At 38.4% G+C, this 22202-nt stretch overlaps 1 protein-coding gene across 11 annotated transcripts in view; it reads left to right on the top strand.

The window, feature by feature from the left end:
• TENM3 (teneurin transmembrane protein 3) overlaps nt 1-22202 on the top strand; it is a 469046-nt gene that overhangs the window by 219799 nt on the left and 227045 nt on the right. For 2 of the 11 annotated variants that reach the window (XM_068187020.1, XM_068187015.1), the window contains exons 1-2: nt 11115-11283; nt 11964-12055. The exons of 6 other annotated variants lie outside the window; for them this stretch is intronic. The gene's annotated coding sequence lies outside the window, so the exon portion shown is untranslated. Of the gene's footprint in view, nt 1-11114; nt 11284-11963; nt 12056-22202 lie in introns of those variants that run through there. 3 more of the 11 variants (XM_068187021.1, XM_068187017.1, XM_068187016.1) reach the window with 2 other exon arrangements.

Raw genomic sequence — 22202 nt, 5'->3', positions numbered from 1 at the left:
CTATTTAAGAGCATATTTTGCTAAGAACTACTTCCTGCAAAGAAAAACAGAAAATATGTAAGTCCCATTTAAACTGAAAAACTGAAAAAGAACAACGCTAGCTTTATTAAACTTCCTTTCCAACACACAATAAAAACCTAGGAAAAGTCATTTGGGATTACACCCATAGCTTCATTTCAGACTGCTGCATTTTTCTTTGCATTTTGGCTCCATTAGGAGGAAACCTGTGTTTAGATTATGACTGGTTTTGGGAGCAGAGCAAGAAGCAGAGTCTCTCCCCACTATGAGGAGCCCGGTTCACTGCCACCGTCAGCGAGTCTGACCGGTGTAGGATCCAGCCTTTAATTTCAGCCCTACTTACACCACTTGGTTACAGTATCACCAGACCAATTATAGCAACATCCAGGCTTATCAGAAGTCTTCGCAGAGCAACATCTAGAGCTGTTCACTTACCCTTGATGTTTCAGTAGCTTAAATTTGAGAGTTTTGAAAACAATCCCGCTGCCGCTGCTGCTGTTACTGTAGCTGGGTGGTGGACAAATGTAATTTTAGTGTCTGATGCTGTCACTCTGGCATCTTTCACGAGCAGGAATTGTATTATCTAGAAACTTAATCTGTCTGCCGTATTTTAACAGGGTGGTTGTGTTGAACACGATGCTTCTTAAAAAAGAAAAATAAAAATTGTTGTTAGAAGAGACTTAGGGCAAAGACTCCTAAAAAGCTGTTAACTCTGAGAAGACAGACTATTGAAAGCCAGTGCACAGTGCTGAACTCTTGTATTGAAAAATTTTGGCTGAAATACTGGGATATATAGATAATACGGTCTCAGAAATTTTGCCAAGGAGACTGCAGTCAGAAATGTAGGAAATTGTCCAAGATTAGGCCTCAGACATGCTGCATTCATTACCAGCAGCTGTGCATATATGAAGTGTTTCTTTATACCACAGAATCCAAACCACTGTGCCTGTCACTGTCATTTTTATAGCAATTTGCTGACTTTTTAAGAAACAGGAAAACATTTAGCTAAAACAGAAGTTGAAATGACTGACAGAAGATAATTTAAGAGAATTCTAATGGCTACTGAGTGTGTACCTTAGAAATATGCTGAAAGGCACATTTATTTAAGACTTTATGTAATAAAACTCACTAAGAAAACAAAATTATTCTAATAGTAGTTTAATGTTTATTGTAAGTCACAGATGCATATCTTAAGAGATCCCTTAAAAAGCCAGAAAGGTGAATGTGATGTAACAGTGATATTATTTCTAGCAATAGGATTTACAGTTATTGACATTTTCTTTTAAGATAAATTCAAATGTGCATCCATTAGGGGGAGTTACACATTCATCACTAAGTTTTAGATTTTCAGACACTGTTTTATATGATAGATTTTCTTGGATGGTTTTGTTAACTTTTAAAATATTCTCTTCCTAACACTACCCCTTCTTCCTCTGTAGTGGGACATGTTTTTAACTTGTTTAATCAGCATGCAAAAATTTTCAGCAAAGCAGAAGGTCCAACTTTATCAAATTCTGAATGCTTCAGGGGAAAAAAAAAGCTATTACAATAGTGAAAATATCTCTGTTAATTGGAGAATTTTCCAGATTGAAATATAGATTATAGGATTTAGAAAACCTGAAGCCAAGTTCTGTCTCTCAAGCAGTTTTTCCTTTACCCATCTTTTTTTTTTTTCTTCCATCTGTGAAATGGCTTCTGCCTCAGGGTAGTTCAGGAAATCTATCAGTGTCAGGTGTGTTTACTTTAGTACAGGAGGGTTTTAAACAGCAATGTGACCCTTGTGCTGGATGTTAGTATGAGTGTTCAAAAAAAAAAAAGGCAAAGAATACTGATGGACTTCAGCTGATAAATTCTTGTGCCAGGCTTTAGAGTATAATAGTTTTAGATGACGTATTGAAATCATGTAGTTAAATGCCTAAGCACTCTCCATCTAGCTGTCCTGTGTAACGTGGATAGTAACAAATCCCTTTCCAAGTATACTTGGTATACTGAATTCAGTCCCGAGGACTGAAAACCACAACCAGTTGAATTCTTTCTGGAATAAGTCCACTTTGCATTTCCCCTACAATCACAGCAAGTGCCACTGTGCTTCAACATAGCCCTTGGAGTATTTTTTCCAGTGCCTGTGGTCCAGCTGCAGGAAGCACTGACTCCTGGGAAATTTTGTAAGAATTTCTGGGAGGCCACATAAGTAGAAAAAAGGATTTCCAACACCAAGATTCCGGTATACCACATTTGAGGCCCTGTCCCAAAATAAGTTCCAGTATCAGTGCTCTGCTCTTCAGCACAGAGCTCTACTGGAGACTTTCTGTATCACCCCCGCAAAGTTATCGCCAAGGTAGGTGGACAAGATGGGAAGGGCAATTCAGGGGAGGGATGAACCGATAGCAGCAATTCCTGAAGTTCATTTTTCAACAATCACTGCCTTTGCCTAGGTAAATGACTGAACTGTGTATGTATACATCACCCCTGTTGTAGAAAAAAATATTTGGGTCTCTGGGTGGAGGACACAGAGATGTGAGAACAACATATCTACAGAAAGTGAATTGAGACCTTAAATGTGGACTAGAGATCTTTCTTGTAATGAAATTAATATTTTTTGCTAGATTTTCCATCCAATTTTAAGAACAAGCTGTTCTCCATACTTTTCTACTCTTTTGACCCTACCAGGCAAATACTAGGCAAATGCAGTGAGATCAGAATTTCAACTCTCTGCAAGTACAAGCATCCCCATGCTTTGCTCTTAAGTCAGCATATGGTGGGAGGGGGAGGGGGGGGGGGTTTCCTGTGACTTGCACAGATTAATCAGGACTCCAAAAACCTGTGTCATACCATTAGCTTTTGTATGCCCTCTGTATATACATACTATATTTAATTTCTTGATTTTCTTTGAGAAATACTTTTTGGGCTGAATATTCTACCACTTGTTTTAAGGGCTTTTGTTTGAGAGAATTCAGCTGGACTTTGAGTTCCTTCTCTTGGCAGACAACACCAAAGCTTGCAAATCTGGCAGTGCTTGTGGGAAGGTCTTTAGTGAAATGCAGTTAACAAAATCATTTAGATGATGGAATTAGGAAATGATAGTGATAAAGTTGGCTGCTGTGAAAATAGTAACTGACTGACAGAGCCAAACTGATTTCTGAAGCTGTTGAACACACATGGATTCATGGCAGTCTGACATCTATGCAGAGGCATGCCAAGCAAATAAATAGATTATGAGGAAGAAAGTGAGAAGGAAGCCTTTTGGGAGTATTGCATGTGATAATTTCTATGTAATAAACTATCTTCTGGAAACCTGTGCAATGGTTAGCCTTGCTTGAAGAAAGTCAAGCCCAAGTGATTCTTGTAAGACCTATGGCACAGCCTCATCCTCTGTGTGTGAGCACAAACTATTATGTAAAAATATTTTCTTCTCCCTTCTTCCCTTTCAAGTACATTATAACTTTGAATTCTTAGAAGTGTCTACACCCTGTTTCTGAATATGCAACACCTGCTGATATAGGGAAAAATCATTTCACTAGCAGTCTGGCATGCTGGCAAATAATAGATGTGTTGGGTAAAATGTAGGAAATGATCACCTTCTCTCTAGGACAATCAATATCCAAGAAATCACTTCAAGGTGTGCCATAAATGCAATTCTAGATGTCCTGCAGCACTTAGTCATGTGCCTAACAACCCACCTATCACCAGGCATTCATCCTCTGCTGGAATGTTTACCACGGGAAGGGTTGTTTACGTACATTGTTCTGAGTGGACTCAAAGTCCATATAAACCATATTCTTATGCCTTAGGAAAACCTCTTTTTTTTTTCCTCCAAGGAAATGTAACAAGGTGTATACTTAACAGCAGCACAAAGTGGTTTTCTTATATATATAAAACCAATTTAATATTTTGGAAAGTATTAATTTTATTTTCCATTTATGATTTGTATAAGCATTTTGTATATAGACTACTTGCAGGGGTATGGCTCACACCAGATGTCAGAGGAGTGTGAAATAATTTTTATGCCACCTTTCCAAGGCAATAAATGTCATATAAGCATACCGAAGTGCAGATAGAATACTTTTAGATGAACATGCTCAAACTGTATGTAAGAAATCTGTTTGACAGACTTACCTAAAGGATGACACTTTTTTCTAATCTTGCCAAAGCAGCAAGTGTAAAAAGAAAATTTGCTCTGGTGGTTGGGTTTTTTTCCCATAACAGAGTTATGATGTAAAGGGAGTAAGGAGAAACTGTAATTAGGAGAAAAGAAATGGTTACTTTCTATTGAGCAAAAAAGAAATTTCTAAATGGCATAATTTTAGAAATTGCTAAATGACATAGCAAGTTTTCAGTCGTCTTTCCCGTAATGCAAAGACAAAATAGAAGATGGACGGCAGCAGCTGAACCTGCAGTCCCAGCCACATAGTTTGTGTCACGATCAGTATAATGCTTATTCCAAGAAATATGTGAAATATTTTTTGTAAGAATCACACGGATATTGATTTTTTGTGTGTGTGTGTGCCACTTTTTTAAAATATCTTTTTAAAGATATAATTTCAAAGAAGTGCCTTGAATGTTTTTTCTTCTTTTGTCTTTTTTTTCTTTTTCTTACTATGATCAGGATACAAGTTAAAATTTTCTAGAGGTATAAAATTCTAGATTTATCATTAAGAGTAGAGTGGTTTTTCTTAAAGCTTATTCCCTTTTTGCCTTGCTGGTGGTCTTTACCAGTTCTAAGAGATTCACAATAGGGTAGTTTATTCACAAAAGCCAATTCTTTTTGACAGACCTCTATTCAAAACTATTTTACTCTAAATGGATTGTTTCAAACAGCCTATACATACCATTTTGTTAAGAGATATCCTGTATCTCATGAGTTTACATACCAAATTCATCTCTTTTTTTTTCCAATTACATTGTTATGTCATTTTCATTTGCAGAAAATATTTTTTCTTTTTGAAAAAAAGTGTACATTTTTAATTTAAAAAATAATCCAGTAACCCAGAGGGATTTAGAGCTGCGGACCCAAGTATAAAATGTAAACCAAAACCTAGTCAGTTGGAAGCTGCTCATTATGAAGATTAGACACTCAGTCTCCAGTTCAGAGCATTAGCTGTGGAAGCAACAGCTTCTTTGCCTTCTTTTACAGATGAGAGCAGTGAGTAGCAGCTGCTGATAGAAGCTACTGAGAAAAATGGGAAAACAGTAGGATAAACTGAGGGAGGAAGGGATGCAACTGTGTTGTTTAGGATCTTTCAGGGTCCTGATGATGTGTTGAAGCGAGTCTCGCAAATACAAACAAGTTTCAGATTTGTAGAGAGTTCAGTTTAGAGAGAGAGAGATATAAGGTTCAGATTACAATTGGATTTTTCTTTCTTTAGTGAAAGGTTTAGACTTTTCCCTAAACTGCTACTGCCTTTTGTTGAAGAATTAGGTAAAATGACATGAAAACATTAGAGCATTATTTTTTTATCACTTCATCTCATTACTGTTATTCATATAACAGTTCTTCGGAAACAAACAGAATTGACTTTTTTTTTTTTTTTTGGGTGGGGATATTTCTTTCATAGGGCTCATTGATACATCATCTAATCCCCCAGAACATCCATGAAAATGTCCTTCTCCTCCTCCTCACTTAGCTGTACTATAAGGAAAGCACGTGTGCTTTGTGTTTCCAAGAACTGTGTTAATCATTCAAAGCATATGTGCCCTTTTTCTCTGCTGGCTGGCTGGTACTGTAGGTATTTGAACATTTAGATCAAAAAATACCAAAGAACTAGATAAGTACTATGAAAAGCATCAGGATTAATATTTATGGCTTTCATATTTCAGATTTTGGAGATTGAGGTATTCCATCTGTGAATTTGTATTTTGCCATACCTTTATATATAACCCATTAGTTTAGAGTGGAATGATTCTTCTAATCAGTGTAGTCTAGTGTTAGGGAGCAAAAATCTAGGTGCTGATAAATAGAAATATTGTGCATTTTATACTTGGCCTCACACTGCATCGAGCTTGCCTGGAAATTTGACAAGGAACAGAGGAACATTATTTACTTCAATATATGAATCTACAGCACTCAAAAATCACAATACAAATGTACACTGGGTAGTTTTGGGTTGCTTCTTAGGAAGAAAACCCCACGTTACCCACTTATATTCAAGAAATGTGTCATAATTCAATCCCTTTCTTGAAAGGATTGTATTTTTGCTATAACTCTTGCCCTACCCCAGGTGCATCTACTTGCTTACAATTTCCACTTGTATTTTTAGGGAAATAATGATCTGAAACTGCAAAATTCTTAATGCAGTCTTGGAAAGGATTATAAAAAATAGAGTTACGATTTATCTATGTAAATGAAAAGGGAAAAAAATTAATTGTTTACAGATTTGAACATAGAAAGGAAAAAAATGTGTTGTTTTCAGATTTGAACACTGAATCTGTGAGCTCATTATGGTCTTAGTCTGTTCTAATTTAAATCAGTATCATTACTGCATGAAAAATGGCCCATCTTAATCCTCACTTGTGAGAAAAAAACTAGTCAATGTCGCATACTATTTAAATGCTTAAGAACTACAAGATGTTCTCCATTAAATACATTTGGGCACATGTGCTTTCTCATGGGAACACATTATACGGCTAATCCTGTTGATAACAGATAGTATTCCTAAGACTAATTTCCAGACATTAATTTGCCACTCTTTTTTTAAAAATACATTTCCAGCCAGAACTGGAAAGCTATATTATAACTATTCTGCTTGATCAAGTCTGTTTTGTAAAACAGACCTGAGAATATATGTTGCTGTTATAAATTATGCCTTATCTGACAAAAATCTTTCTCTTAGGCATTGTTTAAATTTCATAACTTAATACCCTGTCTTTTTGTAGCGTTGTAACACAGGTTTCCAAATTGATACACTGAAGATGTGCAATTTCAGCTTCTAGGTGGATACTCCATTTTTACTTCTTTGTAATGCAGGCAACCCTATCTCTATAAAATACACCTAAAAACTCAGTAGAAGTGATTGTAACACTAATTAAGTATTTATGATAGGATGTCTTAACAGGGCGCTTAGGCTGCTACTATTCAAATAGGTGAATGAGTATTTGGCTAAAAAGGTGTTTGTTCCTTTTTATTAAAAGTCACTGACCATCATGAATGTTGATAAATAGCTGAAATTATTATTTTGATGAGAAGAAGAAAAGGCTCAGTGATTAGAGTAAGCTCCAAAAGACTATCTGAGGCACTATGTTTTCCCTCCCTCATGGTACTACTTTTTTGGCCTTGACAAGTCACCTTTGTGCCTTCATTTGCCATGTGAAAAACAGGCACAATAAAGCTTTCTCCTTTGAGAAAGCTTTGGCATGATGGCACTCAGAGAAGGTAACAGTAAGGACTGAAGTGTTATGTGCTGCAAGGAGTACAGCTACTTGTACCTAGGCCACTCTGGTCTAATGACTGCCCAAAATCACCTCCAGTGGAACCTCCTAAGTCCTTTCCAGGTGTCAGCTATAGCGATGGAATGGGTCAGTCCTCTGTGATAATACCTACCTTTATCAGAGAGTGTATATGTTTGTTACTGCCTTTAAATTCCTGAATATCTGACCAAATTCAAATGCAAATATCAAAATTAATCATTGTGACTAAGCTGCAATAGGCCTCCCTCCTCAGACAAATGCAAACCAGCCAGTTTAAAAGCTGAAGCACAGCCCTGCCTCCATAAACTAACCACATCCACAATTCTCTTGTTTTCAGGCACTCTGGAAAAATATGAACTATGCAACATGCTATGAAGGCCATAAAATTTGAGCTCTTCTGGATCAGGCAAGAGGAATCGGTTCCAAAAGCTTTGAGTTCCCACAAAGAACATCCTGTTGGCAGTTCCCCACCCTTTTATACCAGCAAGGCCCCTAGCTCACTTGTTTTCACTGATCTAAATTGTGGCAATACGACAGAGAGAGTGTGAGAGTGAAAGAGAAATTCTTTCACATATGTCAAGGCCAGCTGTGAGGTACCTTTCAGTTCTTTGAAAAAAAGGTAAGATTTAGGTGACCCTGCTGGTGACCTGAAAAGGCCACCATGACTTGAGTTCAGCAGGGGATGAGTGTTTGTTGCCCGTGAAATGCAGCTTCCAGAAAGGAGAGTAAAAGTGGCTACCGTAGTGATAAATGTACCTGCAGATAGCTGCATGGCTTAACATGGCTCTAATTTATTCCACATTAAGAAAAAGGACTATAATGAGTTATTAATAAAGAAAGACTAAAGATGGGTTCAAATTCAATGGTTAATGCTCTGCATAATTTACTGCAATAATCCTTCTGATCAATTTTTTTTTTTAAGTGCTTCTCCCTTTTTGTATGAATGAAACACATATGCTATTCTTCCCCCCAGCCCTTCCAGCAACTCCCAAGGTTTTGTTTGATCCTTCCTTCCACTGTTTGGCCATGAGCTATATTGGCATAAAGTAAAATATCTGTGTTGGAGTTTGCTTCAACCCCCATTTGTCTACTCCAAAGAAATATTTTCCTAAGCAAACATTTATGTTTGAGATGTCTTTAGTGTTGCACCTAATAGATTTCATAAATCATTTGTGCTGGCATTAATGGGACAGTGGAATCTCAGCACAGGGGGCATCACAGCAAAGGAAAATTCTGTTGCAGCTGGCTGAAAATGGAGAAAGTGGATGCACTGCAGTGACATCCAGGTCCTATTTTTTGATAATGTGCAGTCTTCATTTACTGAATGTAGTAGAAAAATGGTACAGAAGGTATAGTGTGGATAATTTTCCTTTGAAAATAGGGATTATCTAAATATGTACTTTCTTCCATAGTATCTGGCTCTTGGAGGACCCAATAGCCTGCTTCCTTCACAGGTCCACGGCAGTCTTCTGTAAAGGGAGTGCAATTACTGGGGCTCTCTGAGGGCAGAAATTCAAACGTGCTCTAAAGCTCTGCACAAGCTGACTCTAAGCATCCAGTTCCTCCTCCTTTTAAGATCTGAAAGGATATATTCCTGAAATAATGAATTACTTAGTAGGTTTTTCAATGGCAGAAAGTGCTTATCCATAGGTACTCCATTCAAGCAGTTTGGAAAAGCGTATTTGTATGATCTAATACCTCATTTATTGCAACTAGACCCCTTGGAAGAGATGCTGAGAATATGAAGGTTGCTGTGGAATTGCTAGAAACTTGCTTCATTAAACTGACTATATTAGTTCATTATTTCATCTCCTAGCTTTTTCTTGGCTGGTCTTGTACCTAGCACAGATAGGAGTCTGTCCAGAATTTGAACTGCAAAAAGCCTCCAATTTTTATCAAACTGCCCCCAAACCTGAGCAGAGTTTGTCAGTGGTGGTTATATTAAAGTTTCTCCCTTGTGCTCAGTCAAAGCACACATAGTCAGTTGCATATGTGACTTGAAGAGCTTCAGGTCAAGATGCAGTATTAGTGCATTTTTTCAGGATTTTTCCCCACTCCCAGCCACGACTGCCCTCATCAGGACCTGGCTACTTAGACCATTATTGTCCCCCATTTCACAGAATTCTACTATTTCAATCTGTATAGTCTTTGTTTCTATAGGAATTGTGTGAGCTTTTTGGATAGTATTAAATTTCTTATAAATAGCACATCTAAAATATGTGGTTTTATTGCAGCCTTCTACAGAACAGCGTTGAAAAGATATTCTGGAATGGTATTATTTTCCCCTGGAAGTATTGTATAATCATTAACAATGTCTTGATCTGATTTTTGGCAAAATGTGGCTTCTGGGCAGCTGCTGTGATAACTTGGCCTGAGTCAGCAATGGATTTTGTAATAGGGTGAGAGAGAATTAAGTTAGTTGTTATTAGCAAAGGTCCAAGGTGAAAAGAAAACCATATTAGAAGTTTTGTAGGAATTCCTACGTACCCATGCATTTTCTAAGCCAGCTCAGAAGGGTCTTTGTGTAGTGATGTTAAGAATGAAGTTGGAGATATCATTCCCGTGGACATTATAAAGGAGTTCCATGTTCCAAAAGGAGGTAGTTAAAAAAAAAAAAAAAAAAAAAAAAAAAAAAGAGAGAGAGAAGAAATAATATTAAAACCCTGGTTCTTTTACTAAACACAGAGGCATGAACTTCAGTTAGGTTACCAGCTGAAAATAGGCTTTTCTGTTTTGAATGAATACATTGGTAACTGCATATTCTGTAGGCATCTAGTTCTTCTTGCTCTCTACAGCATTTCAGAAATTAATGGACAGACCTACAAATACCGTATTTTGTATCTATTATTTGATAGCTTTATCTGACAGTTACGATGCATCCAGATCAAGCTGGAACTCCAAAGGCTTCATTAGCAGAGAACTTGATGGTAGATAGCCGAGTGTTTTGAAGTCAGCAGAGTGTGTTACAATCATGCCTCTATAGACGCGAAGAAAAAGCGTCTCCTACGGTGGTAAATGGAGGGGGAGGTGTTTCTGTTTCAATTAAAGCCCAGGTGGTGCGTGATGAGGGGGCCGGTGTCACATCTGCGCGCTCACAGCTGCGCTCTGGCCCCGGCCCGCTCCGTCTGCTCAGCCGCGCTGCTCCTCAGGCACCGAGCGGAGCTGCTCTCCCCCGGTGCCTCCCGGCTGCGGCGGCGGCTCGCACAGGAGGGAGCAGGCACGTACTTTCCGCTAATATCCCAACTACCTTGCGCGGCAGGGAGTTTATTCTGTGTCTCGGGAAACCCCCGCTTTGCGGCGGCCGCCCGCGGCCCCGCGCTGTCCGTGAGCCGTACGAACAGCGCCGCGGCAGCGGCTCCGCGCTCTCCGGGAAGGCTCCTTCTGCCCTTCCCCGGAGCGCCGGGCCGTACGCGCTCGCGGCCGCTGCGCGAAGCCGAAAGGGTTATGCGGAGCCGAGCCCGGCCGCCGCCGCCGCCGCCGGCCGGGAGGGCGCGGGGCCGCCGCCGCCGCGGGCTGTGTGGGGCCGGGCCGGCGGCGAGCGGCGCGGGGCGCAGCCGGGGCCGGGCCAGCGGCGCGGGGCGCAGCCGGGGCCGGCGGCGGAGCGGCGCGGGCCGCCCGAGGTGGGCTTGGGGCGGGGCGCGGGCGGGGCCGGGCCGGGGCCGGGGGCGGCGCCGCCGCCTCATTCCGCGGCTCGGGCAGCGCTGCGAGGAGCCGCGGGCGGCCCGCACTGCCCGCCCTGCCAGCCGAGGGTGGCTAAGCTGGGAGGGAGCCGCTCGCGTCCTGTGCCCGGCCGTGCTGCTGAAAGAGCTCGACCCCGTGCCTGGCTGGGATGCGGTAGGAGAGACTCGCGAAATCGGAGATGTAAGAAATGAGAAGTTTTTGTATAATTTGCAGTTGAGGTATCGCATCTCGCTGCGGAGTGAAGCCTTCGAGCTCCCTCGCCCGACTCTGTTATGCTCGCATAATGGGAAGAGTATGAAGTGCCTCTGATTGTCATGCTTCCTCGGGGATGCGATACCTGCTGCACTGGGGGGCATGAGGAAGAGGTTGTGCTGGCTCAAAAGTCTAGAAAGAAAAATGTAACTTTACAACAGTGCAAATTATGCAAATAAGAGTATGGGGGAGGAATCAGCACAGATTAATTTCTAAAGGATTGTAAAATCCTTCATTTAAAGCTTAGTGTAATCTTTGACATTTATGTGGGCACCTGAAAAAAAACCAGCCCTAAAGCAGAGCTTTGGTATGGAAGTACGGAGCTGCTGTGAGCAGACACATTTCTGTCTGCTTCTCATTTAAAGTGCCAGCTCCTTCTTTTTTGTGTACCTAATTCACTATACGCTTGGAATATACAGCTGTGTCACAAAGTCATTCTGCATTCTTAAAGCTTAATATAATCTAATTCATTGCCTAAAGATGGTGTAGTTGAAGATTTGATCCTTTTTCGCTGAAGTGGAAATACTTTCAGTAATTGAAAGCAGATTCATGTCTGGAGTTGTACAAGCCAAGGTTTTCATTTTTAAAATAAACCTTTTGTTCTTCAGCTTTAAATATTTCAGTGAGCCATCCGGAGACCTATGTTAATTGCTAGGGTAGACTTTAAGGAAGGATTGAGGGGAAAAAAAAACTGAGAAAGGTATGTCAGTAATTAAATTTACTTAAAATAATAATATCTGTATTCCAGTGCATGAAGATACCATTGCAGTTTTTGTGCACACTCTGTTTTAGTTTTCCTGTTCATCCACAGAATCTGAATTTGAACTACCCATCTGTCTGTGGAGTGCTTTATTTTAAACTATCTTCACTTTTGTTCACCTTACTTAGCCCATTTACCATTTTTAACAGTTTATTAAACAAAACAGTCTGAACTTTGAAGATTTGGGGAAATACTGATCTGCTCCAGTAAACAAACCTGACACTTTGTGGTGATAGCTGCCCTTTGTTAACTTTGTGTCTGTTTTCTGGCTGATCCTGTGGAAAGCTTTCAAAAACCTTGCTTTTCTAATATTTTAGCAATGGGAAAAGAAACTTAGGATGTGAACTACCAAACTCCCAGACAAAGACTGAGCTGCTCTGGAGCTGTTTGCTTGAAGCTTTGAAGGTAGAGAACAATGGAGGCAGGGGAGGGGGAGTACCTTCTCTCCCCTAAGATCTCTAATCCACAGAGTAAATTCACTGAAAATGTGTAGAAAAGTTACTGAAGATGGCAAGAGTCCCCTATGCGTTGGAAAGTGTGTTAATTTCTTAATAGACACGAGGATCTAATTGCCTATTGTTAAGTATAGCCTACCATTAAGATAAGAATTTGTAATTTGTATAAGGCACTAAATAGGCTGGGTTTATTCCCATGAACTTCTGGATAGTGTGCATGCAGCTGGTGGAGTGCACTTTTCCTTCATTCCAAAGGTAAATCTTTCATATATCCTCAGTAAGTTCTGGTGGAAATATTTGTTTAAAACCCAGGAAGGGGAAAGTGCTCAAACAAAAACAGAAAAAAATAGCTTACTTTTATTTTCATCTCTCAGATTGGGGTTCAAAACTGTCAAGCAGCTCAGTAACTAAAAATGAGATGTTACAAAATTTTTTTGATTAATCGTTCTGCATTCCTGTGTGGAGAGTGGCCTCATATTTCACAGTAAAAGGGTATTTTTCCTTTCAAGGAGTTATAAAACGGTATGTTACAATTTAGCAAGAAACCTACAGCAGTAGAAACTTTAAAAAAACCTTTTATGTTTGATGGCTTTGTCTTGTCATTTTTACTTTCTAACCTTTCTGACACAAGAAGTTGCATGTTCCATGCAGCATAGGGTATATTTTTTTTCCATTTGAAGAAAAGCAGCCAAAGTGGTAGCATCCTAGGAAAAATTGATAATTGATGCAATAAAAAAACCATAAAATGTCATGTCAGGTGTGTGTTCATTCTACAGGTCCACAAGAAGAATGCTGCCATACACCCATCAGCTTTTAAATCTGATTTTTTAAATTACAGATAGCAAGTTAGAGACCAAGCATTGAAATTAACTTTTATAATAATGGCAAATTTTAGTACTGAAGAGTTTATCCTTTGGCTTGAGAGATATAGAAATATCTGTAAATATCAGTATATGATGCAAATGGACCCCACTTAGGGAATTGATGTTGAACTGTATTCCTTCAGTTCGGGCATGCATCTGTGAAGATTTAACATGACTTTTCAAAATACCATAATGGTCTGATAAGCAGTTGTGAGATCAGACTTTATAACTTCTCTTCCTGTAACTTGTATTGCTTCCCAATTCACTTGTTGAACTAAACAAGGAAAAATAAAAAGGTCTTAATATGTAGGCTTTGTTCAGCATAGGCATTTGAGTAATGATATGAGAAAATAGGACTTCACTTTTGTCCAAAATAAGAAAAAAACATTAGCTTTGCTATCCTTTCTGCATGTGTTCAGAGATCTTCTTGGTGGTTATATGCATTCTAAATACATCTGTAGGCTATGCTTTGTGTGGGTTTGAAGGACCTTTTCCTGAGGTAGTTACAGATTTATGCATTTCAGAATAGCAAGAGGGCGTTTGTATGTTCAGCAATGTATGGACTATGATGCTGTGAGCTGGTGACATCACTAATGGTTTGAAGAGGTGTATATCTTTTAGGTTTGAAGATTTTTATACAAAACAAGAGATCAGGATGAAATAAAGCAACTGTACTAAAAAAATGTTTATGTAGTTTTCCAGTTAAGTTAACCTTTTTAAGTGTTAGGGACAAGTGGAAAAAATGGCTCTTGTGTTCCTTTAAAAAGCGTCACCCACATTAAAACTCTGAACAAAATGAGTAGGTGGCTGAAATACTCTGAATGAGTAGAAAATAGCCATTCATCCTCTTTGTGTAAGATTAAGGAATTCAAAGTGCAATTGTACATGAAAACTTGAGGACTCACTCAAGGTAACAGCAAGGTGTGTAGTCTTCTTTTGAAATTGACTAGGGCCACCATTTATCCAAACTTGAAATGAAACAATTGTTTTGTGTAAACTGCTGTAAAGAAGATTGTTTTTGAAGCAAGTCTTTTAGATGTAAGAAAAAGGTAGACTTCTCGTATCTGGAAACCGTAAATCATTCTAGCTCAGAGTGAAAGGCTTATTTATGGCTGTTATTTACAGCAGAAAAGACTTTGCATAGTTTTGGTATATGAATCATTGCAAACATCATGGTTTTGATACTGTAATCACTGATTTTTGTATTTACTACGTGAAAGTACCTTTACAGGAGGTTTAACTTCTGGTGTATTCAGAATCCAGGAGTTGAGTCTGCATTAAGAAGTGCATTAAGCAAAAGATTAAGCCAAATACGTGAACATGTTGAAATTTGCACAAGCTATATCTACAACTCAAAGTAATAGTGACCTGACAAAATGGCAGGAGTGGATTTGCTGTAATTTCTGAAGAACTGCATTATGATCAAACTGATTAAAGACATGTGACAGGTTTTCTGCATACTTACTTTTCTGTGGCAAAGGAAGAGCAATTTTGGCAGTAGCAGTAAGCTAACATATCTAGTATCACATCAGCAGTGAGTTATGTGTTTTTATCTTTCTGATACAACTTGCTGTTTTGCCACTCTACTTGCTTTTGAAGGGGATTCAGACCTATACAGCAATATTTCTAAGATGATTAAAAGAAAAACAGATTTAGAAGAAAAAAAATTAATCTAAAATAAGATCTCTTGCATCTCTGCATAACTAACATCCAACTGCTTTACCAGCTTTTTTATTCTGTTTCAGTTGTTATTAGTACAAGAGCTATTGACATGGGGCTTTTTTTTCATGATATCAAGAAGAATTAGTGTCCTGGAGAGCTATTTGGAATATAAGAGTATATATTAATCAAATTTATTTTAAAAAAGCAACTGCTGTTATAGAATGATATTATTTGGTTGGTGTTCCTAATTGTAAATATCATTTCAAATCACCACCTTAAGCTTTCAAATTGTCGTGACTGCCAAACTAGCTGTCTCCTCACCAGTTCTATATGCCAAGCTAATTTTTAAACTGCTTTAATTTTCACCTCTAGTGTAGTTGCTGACCACACACAAAGGGGGGAAAAAAGGAATGGAAATGGTTTTTTAGAGCAGCTTTTGGTTTAATCATATAGACTTGCTTTTTCATAAAACATTATTGTACCCTTGTATGAAATATAACCAGTTTCAAATCTGCAGGAATTTCAGAGTTGTTAATTTTTGCAGGACATTTTTCCTCTTAAGTCAGAAACTGCATTAAAGAAAAGACTGTTGTCCAGGGAGTTGTAAAAAGTAGCCTGGAAAGCCTCTTATGTTCTTTCTTTTAAATAGAACAGAATTGCCTTACATAGCAAAGTTAACTTTGTTAACCTTTTATGATTATTTAACCATTATTTCATTTTGCCCCCTGCTTAAACATTGTACATTAATGCAATAGACACCTGCCTGTGCTCTTAAAAGTTTATTTGTCTTTCAATTCCTGTGATAGTAGGGGGCAGTATATCTCCTTAATTATCTTTGTTCAGGGAAATGTTGAAAGGCCAGGGTAGTTAAACAAGGCCATTTGGATTTGCAGTAAGGTCGAAGTCAGATGCAAGGAAAGTGGTTAAATGCATTATCATCTTATTGAGCACATCATCAGTAAAGTGACCTTGATGGAGGTGGAAAAAGCCATTTGGCTATTTTATGACAGCCACCTCTCTGCTGGCTTTATCCCTGCCAGAGTGTACTTCAAACAGCTTTATCACAGTCTTCTCTCGTTGCTTCGAAATCTGATTTTTCTTAATTACAGGTAACGAATTAGAGGCTGAACAATGAAATGAACTTTCTAATAATGGCCAGTTTTACTACTGAAGAGTTTATCTTTTGGCTTGGGAGATCTAGAAATATCTCTAAATTGACTATTAAGGTGACCTTTATGTTAATTATTATAAAACTGCCTTTAAGGATTTCATTAGTAATCACTGGTTTTTATTCATTACTCTCCTGCTTTTTAGACTGTTTTTTTAGTTACTATGAGGACAAGCAAGCCAACTTTCAGCCTTAGCAGCAAGGACGTTATTTGTTTGAATGTGTATTTATTTTTTTATAAATATACTCAAACCCTGGGAGGCCTGTGGCTAAGCTGGAAACAAATAGTTTAGAAAATATATAATTAATGGTTAAATATCTGTCTCACTTGTGTTTTGTAATGGTAGTCAGTATTGATGTCTTAAAAGCTTATAAAAGTATAATTCTAGCTATTGCATGTTAATATAGGTATTTAATAAAAATAATCTCAACAGTCCATCTTCCCCTCTTTCTTTTTTACCTGTATTTTCTCATTCAAGAAAGACTTCTTTCATTTGTGTAAAACTATGTTGATTTCAAATAAACAGGGTAATTTTCAAATTTTGGCCTTTAAAAGAACTTAGTGATATTTCTTTTTATAATGCTCCCTGTCTAGGGATTGGCATAATTGTTAAGGGAATTTAAAACAAATGCACAAAATACAAGGAAAGACAATAACAGGAAAACTGGATCCAAATTTGACCACCTGAAGGTACAGGTTAATTGACTGAGACTCACAGCAGAGCATTAAAAATTATTGGAGACTAGAGGGAATGATTTATAAGCAAAGATGAGAAGAAAGAAAAAAACAGTGCAGCATAGTCACATGGAAGAACCACCTGAAAGATTTTTAAAGACCCTGTGGACTTGGATGATGTATCTAGATGCAGTAAGATGAATTAAGGACCGAAAAAGTGAGCTGCAGATCAAGGCACATTTTGTAATGGTAACATCCTAGAGGCTATGGAAAATATCTCAGCACAGTTCATAGAAGTTCCATTTTTTGAAATACAAGTATTGTTTTGTGGTAGTGTGTTGAGTGGCTGTTCCTGTGCTTTGATTATATGTTGCCATTTCGAAGGTAGATGATTTTAACTTCCACTTTGCAACCTATGAGCTTATTTTTTTTCAACACATAGGTGATCTCCTAAGAAGAGAGCAGGGTTCTTCTCATTATCACTTGTGTCTTTGGAGCTGGAAGGCATCTCATAGGTGTCTCCTCACCAGTTTTATATGTGTAGTTTTATACATTACCCGTGGGTTTGCTGTATTTCTCTGAGACACATTACTTGGGGCAGTTAAGATTTTGAAGTTGCCAGTTGCCATCAATGTTTTGGTGTGGTTTTTAGCACAGGATTGTAGAGTCAGAGCGTGTTCTCAGCATGAGGCAGCGTCGTCCAGATGGAGAGAGAATCTCCCCTTTCACTCATGCCAAGTTCCCCTGGTTCCTCACAGACTTGTCTATTGATCTGGTTGGCTATATGATAAAGTGCCCTTTGCCTCTGTAGTCTAGAGAATTTTCTTACATTTTTCTTTCTGTTTAATTATTCTTGCTTCCTCCTCAGCTCTCTCTTTGTATTTGTCAATCATGTTCTGCAATAAAGCAGAATGTGTATGTGTGTGTTTCCATATGCCCAACCAGAAGACAAGCCTTTTGAAGGCAGACACATAGAGTCAGAGTTTGAAAATGTAATTCTGTCAAACTGTCTTTTTCATCAGATGACTTCAAGAAGGTTGCCACACAGCTAGGCCTATCCATTGTATTGAAATGATACTGAATCTTAGGATCTTTCCTGCCAAGCAAGAGACAGGCAGAAAGATGATGCATCTTAGGCTGAAGAAGGTCTCGCTGTCCCTTGGCAAGTATGCTGAAAGTACTGACAAAATTGAAGCCTTTTCTGTAGACTGGAAATACCTCAAAGAACTTTTCCTACTCTGTCTTCCTTTTATTTTGCCCCTCCTTGACAATTTTGGTTTGTAGAGCTGAGCACATATTTTGTTGCCGGGAGAGTTTCTTTTCAACAGCTGTCCTTTCTCCAAAGAGTACAGTAAGGTTCGTAACACTGAATGGGTATCTTCAGAGCATTTCGGACAGTCTTATTCTGCAAACCCTGCTACTCCTCATTTGTATGAGGACCCAGTGTTTACCATCCTGTTTTTCCCCTGAGGTCAAGGAATCTTAAACAGACTTTTCCGTCAGTGGGTTCCTCTCTGGATGTAAACCCTTCTCCCCTGACAATTTTCCTGTCAGTGGCATGTGGATAGTATTTCAAGTTATTCCTCAGCAGTTCTGCCAGCTTTTCACACGAGAGACCTGTGTATTATTTATCAATTCTCTTTTCTCATTTCTGCCCTCCAGCTTGTACATTACCCCCTCATCCTAGTCCTTTCCGCCTAATCCTAATTTACTGCTGATCAGAGCCATGGCAGCAGAACCAGTTACTTGAAGTGAAAAAAAAAAAAAAAAAGAATAAAAATAAAGCCTACATCAGACAAAGTTATGTTTTTGCCTTTGAGGCAATTGGTTTTGCTTGCAGTGATTTTGGTGACACCAGGCAGAGCTGAACATTCTTCATTCTGCTTGTATGTTGTCTGCTTTTGTTTCCTGTGGTGCAACTGTACCTCATAAAATAATGGGTAACAAATTATTCATTTTGAGTGTTGGGTTTCACTTTCCAATGTACAGCGGAGTTTCTCCTAGAATCAGTTGTCTGATTTTCTCTCCTGTCTTTTTTTTTTTTATGTGTGTGGAGTTTCCATGTGTGTTCTTGAGCCAAGTGTGATCAGTATGCAATAGAGTACATGGGGTTCTTTACTAAGAAATACAAAAATGTACTGAATCCTATGGCAAACTGTATTACCATCGCTTCATGGAAGTAGGTTTATTTGGTATAGTCGGAAAAAATTATAGCCTTTATTAACATCATTTGTAGACTGAGCTGTATTAGTCTGGAACAGCACATGCATGCGTGTATATAGTTTGAATTTTAGCCAAGGGAAGGAGTCCCCTACATTCAGCTGGCTGATATTCCCCATGTGTTCATGGCTATAACACAGCACCTCTTTAACATTCTACCTGAGCATTGAAATGGAACAGGCTATGGGTGCTGGTAAATCCAGAAGCCTGGAAAGCAGTAATACTTGAGAAGTATTGGAAAGTATCATTCTGCTTGCCTGCTGAGAGCTGCCTGCAGCTCAGAGTGGTGTGCTGCAGGCTAGCACCTATTGCTATGAGATGTTCCCTCCTTTCTTGGGTTTCCCAAATTTTGCAACATGGTGGAAGAGGGCAATGAAAGGGAAAGAAGAAGCCAGTCCAGTCCCTTTCTTTTTCACTGTAGAGAGAAAAACTCAATTGTAGAGGAGAGATAGTAGTCTTTGTGTACAGCAGCAAAGGGAACAAGCCAAGGTCCATTTTCTATTACAGCTCAAATATCACTGACGTGCACAAGCGCTTCACCAACAGCCTGGAGACCTCATTCATTCAGTTTCCTGTGAGCAGTCTGTGGTTCATACCCTTCCTTGAACTGTGTGGGTGTTATCTGGGAGAGCACCGGTTGTTAGCCAAAAACTAAGGCAGGAACAATACTATCAGTTTCAAATTATTAATGATTTTTTTTTTTTTGCCAGTGTTTACCCTCAAGCTTGCATAAGACTGCTCCTGTTGAGTTGGTGCAGATATAAGCATTGAGTCTGAGGCTCATGGTAGGGAAGAGAAGGAAAGGGTAAAACAAAGGACACACCCATGTCTCTAAACAAATTTGTATTTGACAAAAACCACTTCCAGCATAACTTCGCAAACTTAACAGCAAATTCACCCAGTGTATTTGTCTCAGAATATTTTTCACATTACCATTCTAGTTAGGTCTGGATTTCTTTGTTCTTTTTCTCTGGTGATTTCTGTAAGGGCCTGTCAGGCCAGGGCAGGTAAGAACCCTCTAAAAAGTGATCCTGACAAACCTAGAGACTCTCTTCTTAAAAGATTGTAGATATCTCCATTTTACTAATTCTTCATTCCACAGATTGACTTCCTGTGCTAAGAACATTTAAATGATGCTTTTGCTTCCAGGGTTTTTTTTTGTCATATAGCTCTGAATTCAGGATAATGAGGGATTTTTTTAATTGTTTAAAAAAAATAAGAGAAAACCACACAAGAATATGAAATGTCAGTTCCCATTCAGCACTCAGCCTAGTTGGGAGGCTGCATGCATAACTACCTTGCATGTACCTGTTCTTGCCAGATTTGTTGCTCCTTTATCAGTGAAATCAGCTTGAAAAATGTTCAGATTTGCCTCATTTTCATGTACATTTTCACATTTTTTGAGACAAGTTAAAATACAGTAACTCATGTTAGTGGTCATACTCCATTAAAGTGAGATAATGAAGAAAGAAGGCATGTTTTGATGTGTTTTCTGCTGGATGTAAATGTATGCAATATGGTTTTTTAGTTCACAGAAGTTCTTCCTGTATGCACTCAACATTCTAAAAATAATAAACCTTTGTATCATGATATTCCTGTTCCTACAATCAAAATTTAAGTTGGTTGAAAAGCATGTAAGTAGTCCCCTTTGCCTACCCATATGAAGAACCTGAAGAAATGCACTCATCCCTGTTATAAGTCAATTATAACTCACACTAAATGTCTTTCTGTGGCAGAGGAATGACCTAGCTAGCTTATGCTTTGGATGGAAGTACATCTCCTTTTGAAAAGCCACTGTTGTTTGTTTAAAGAAAATGATTAGCACTGATGCAAAGAAGACAGATTTTGGTAAAGTAGTGGACTCTGCCATCTGATCTGTTAATCCTTAATCTGTGGCTCTCCCTTTCACTTAAACGCCAATTTGAATTCTACAGACAGACCTTCTGCCTTTGCCTTTCATAATTCTGGAGAGCTCTTCTCCACCTCAGTAGGATTAAAATGAAGCAGAAAGAAAGTATTTGTTTACTTTTCACAGACAAACAGGTAATAGGCAATTCACTGTCACTGTCACAGTATCATTCTTTGAGGTGACCCAAGGTCTTTCAGTGAGGCAGATGCGTGTGCACTTCCACAGTTAACATGCCTTCTATCCAGACAGGCTTGTGTTTTCAAAAGAAACTTCTGTGGTAAGTTTCATGAACTTAGTGGGAAAAGGGTTATTTTGCTGGTCTGGTCATTTGGAAAAATGTGACAGTAGCATATTATATATAGATATACAAATTAGCAATAATACTGTATACTTTTCTCTGAAATACCTGAATTTTGCAATTATCTGTGGCATAGTGAGTAAAGCAGATTTTATTAGATTGCTGAGCTCTTCCATAAGGTTAAACTTGCTTCTTTCCTTTTTACACAGCAGAAGTTCATGTGCCAATGCAGGGAAACAGTATAGCCTTGTTGAAGAAGAAAATAAGATTAATCTGTAATAAAATGTATAGAAAATTTTAGCATTTTTAGTGTTGATAGTATATGAAGTTTTCATGGAATCGGTGTAATTACACATCTGTCATATAAGCAAACCAGGATCAAATCAATTCATATATATGAATTGACAGTGTATGTATGACAATTGCATATACTTATTTTCTTGATATTTTATTATTGTACTTTCCTGAGTCATGCGAAAAAGAAGATAATGAAACATGTTACTGTTAGCTACTTGTAACTTCAGATACCCACACTTAAGTATTTGCTATTGAGTGTCTACTAACAGCAAAAACCTGAATGTAATCTAAATAAAACCATGCCAAGGCATGGCTCATAAAGTAAGAGTTGTTGGGTTATTCAGACTACACCTAGAGTTCCAGTGAGCTTAGTGAACTCACTGTTGGATATAAAAAGTGATAGACATTATTAGAACGTATTGTATGTGTTGATACTTTGGGGGTATGTTACAAGTTATTTGATATATGTAATAAGACTTGTCATAATAGTCGTGAATTAAGTGGCAGCTAAAGTTCCCTGTGCAACCTGAATTAAATTA

Source organism: Anomalospiza imberbis, chromosome 4, assembly GCF_031753505.1.
Source record: "Anomalospiza imberbis isolate Cuckoo-Finch-1a 21T00152 chromosome 4, ASM3175350v1, whole genome shotgun sequence".
Taxonomy (NCBI): Eukaryota; Metazoa; Chordata; class Aves; order Passeriformes; family Viduidae; genus Anomalospiza; species Anomalospiza imberbis.
This window is presented reverse-complemented; position numbering and strand designations above follow the sequence as displayed.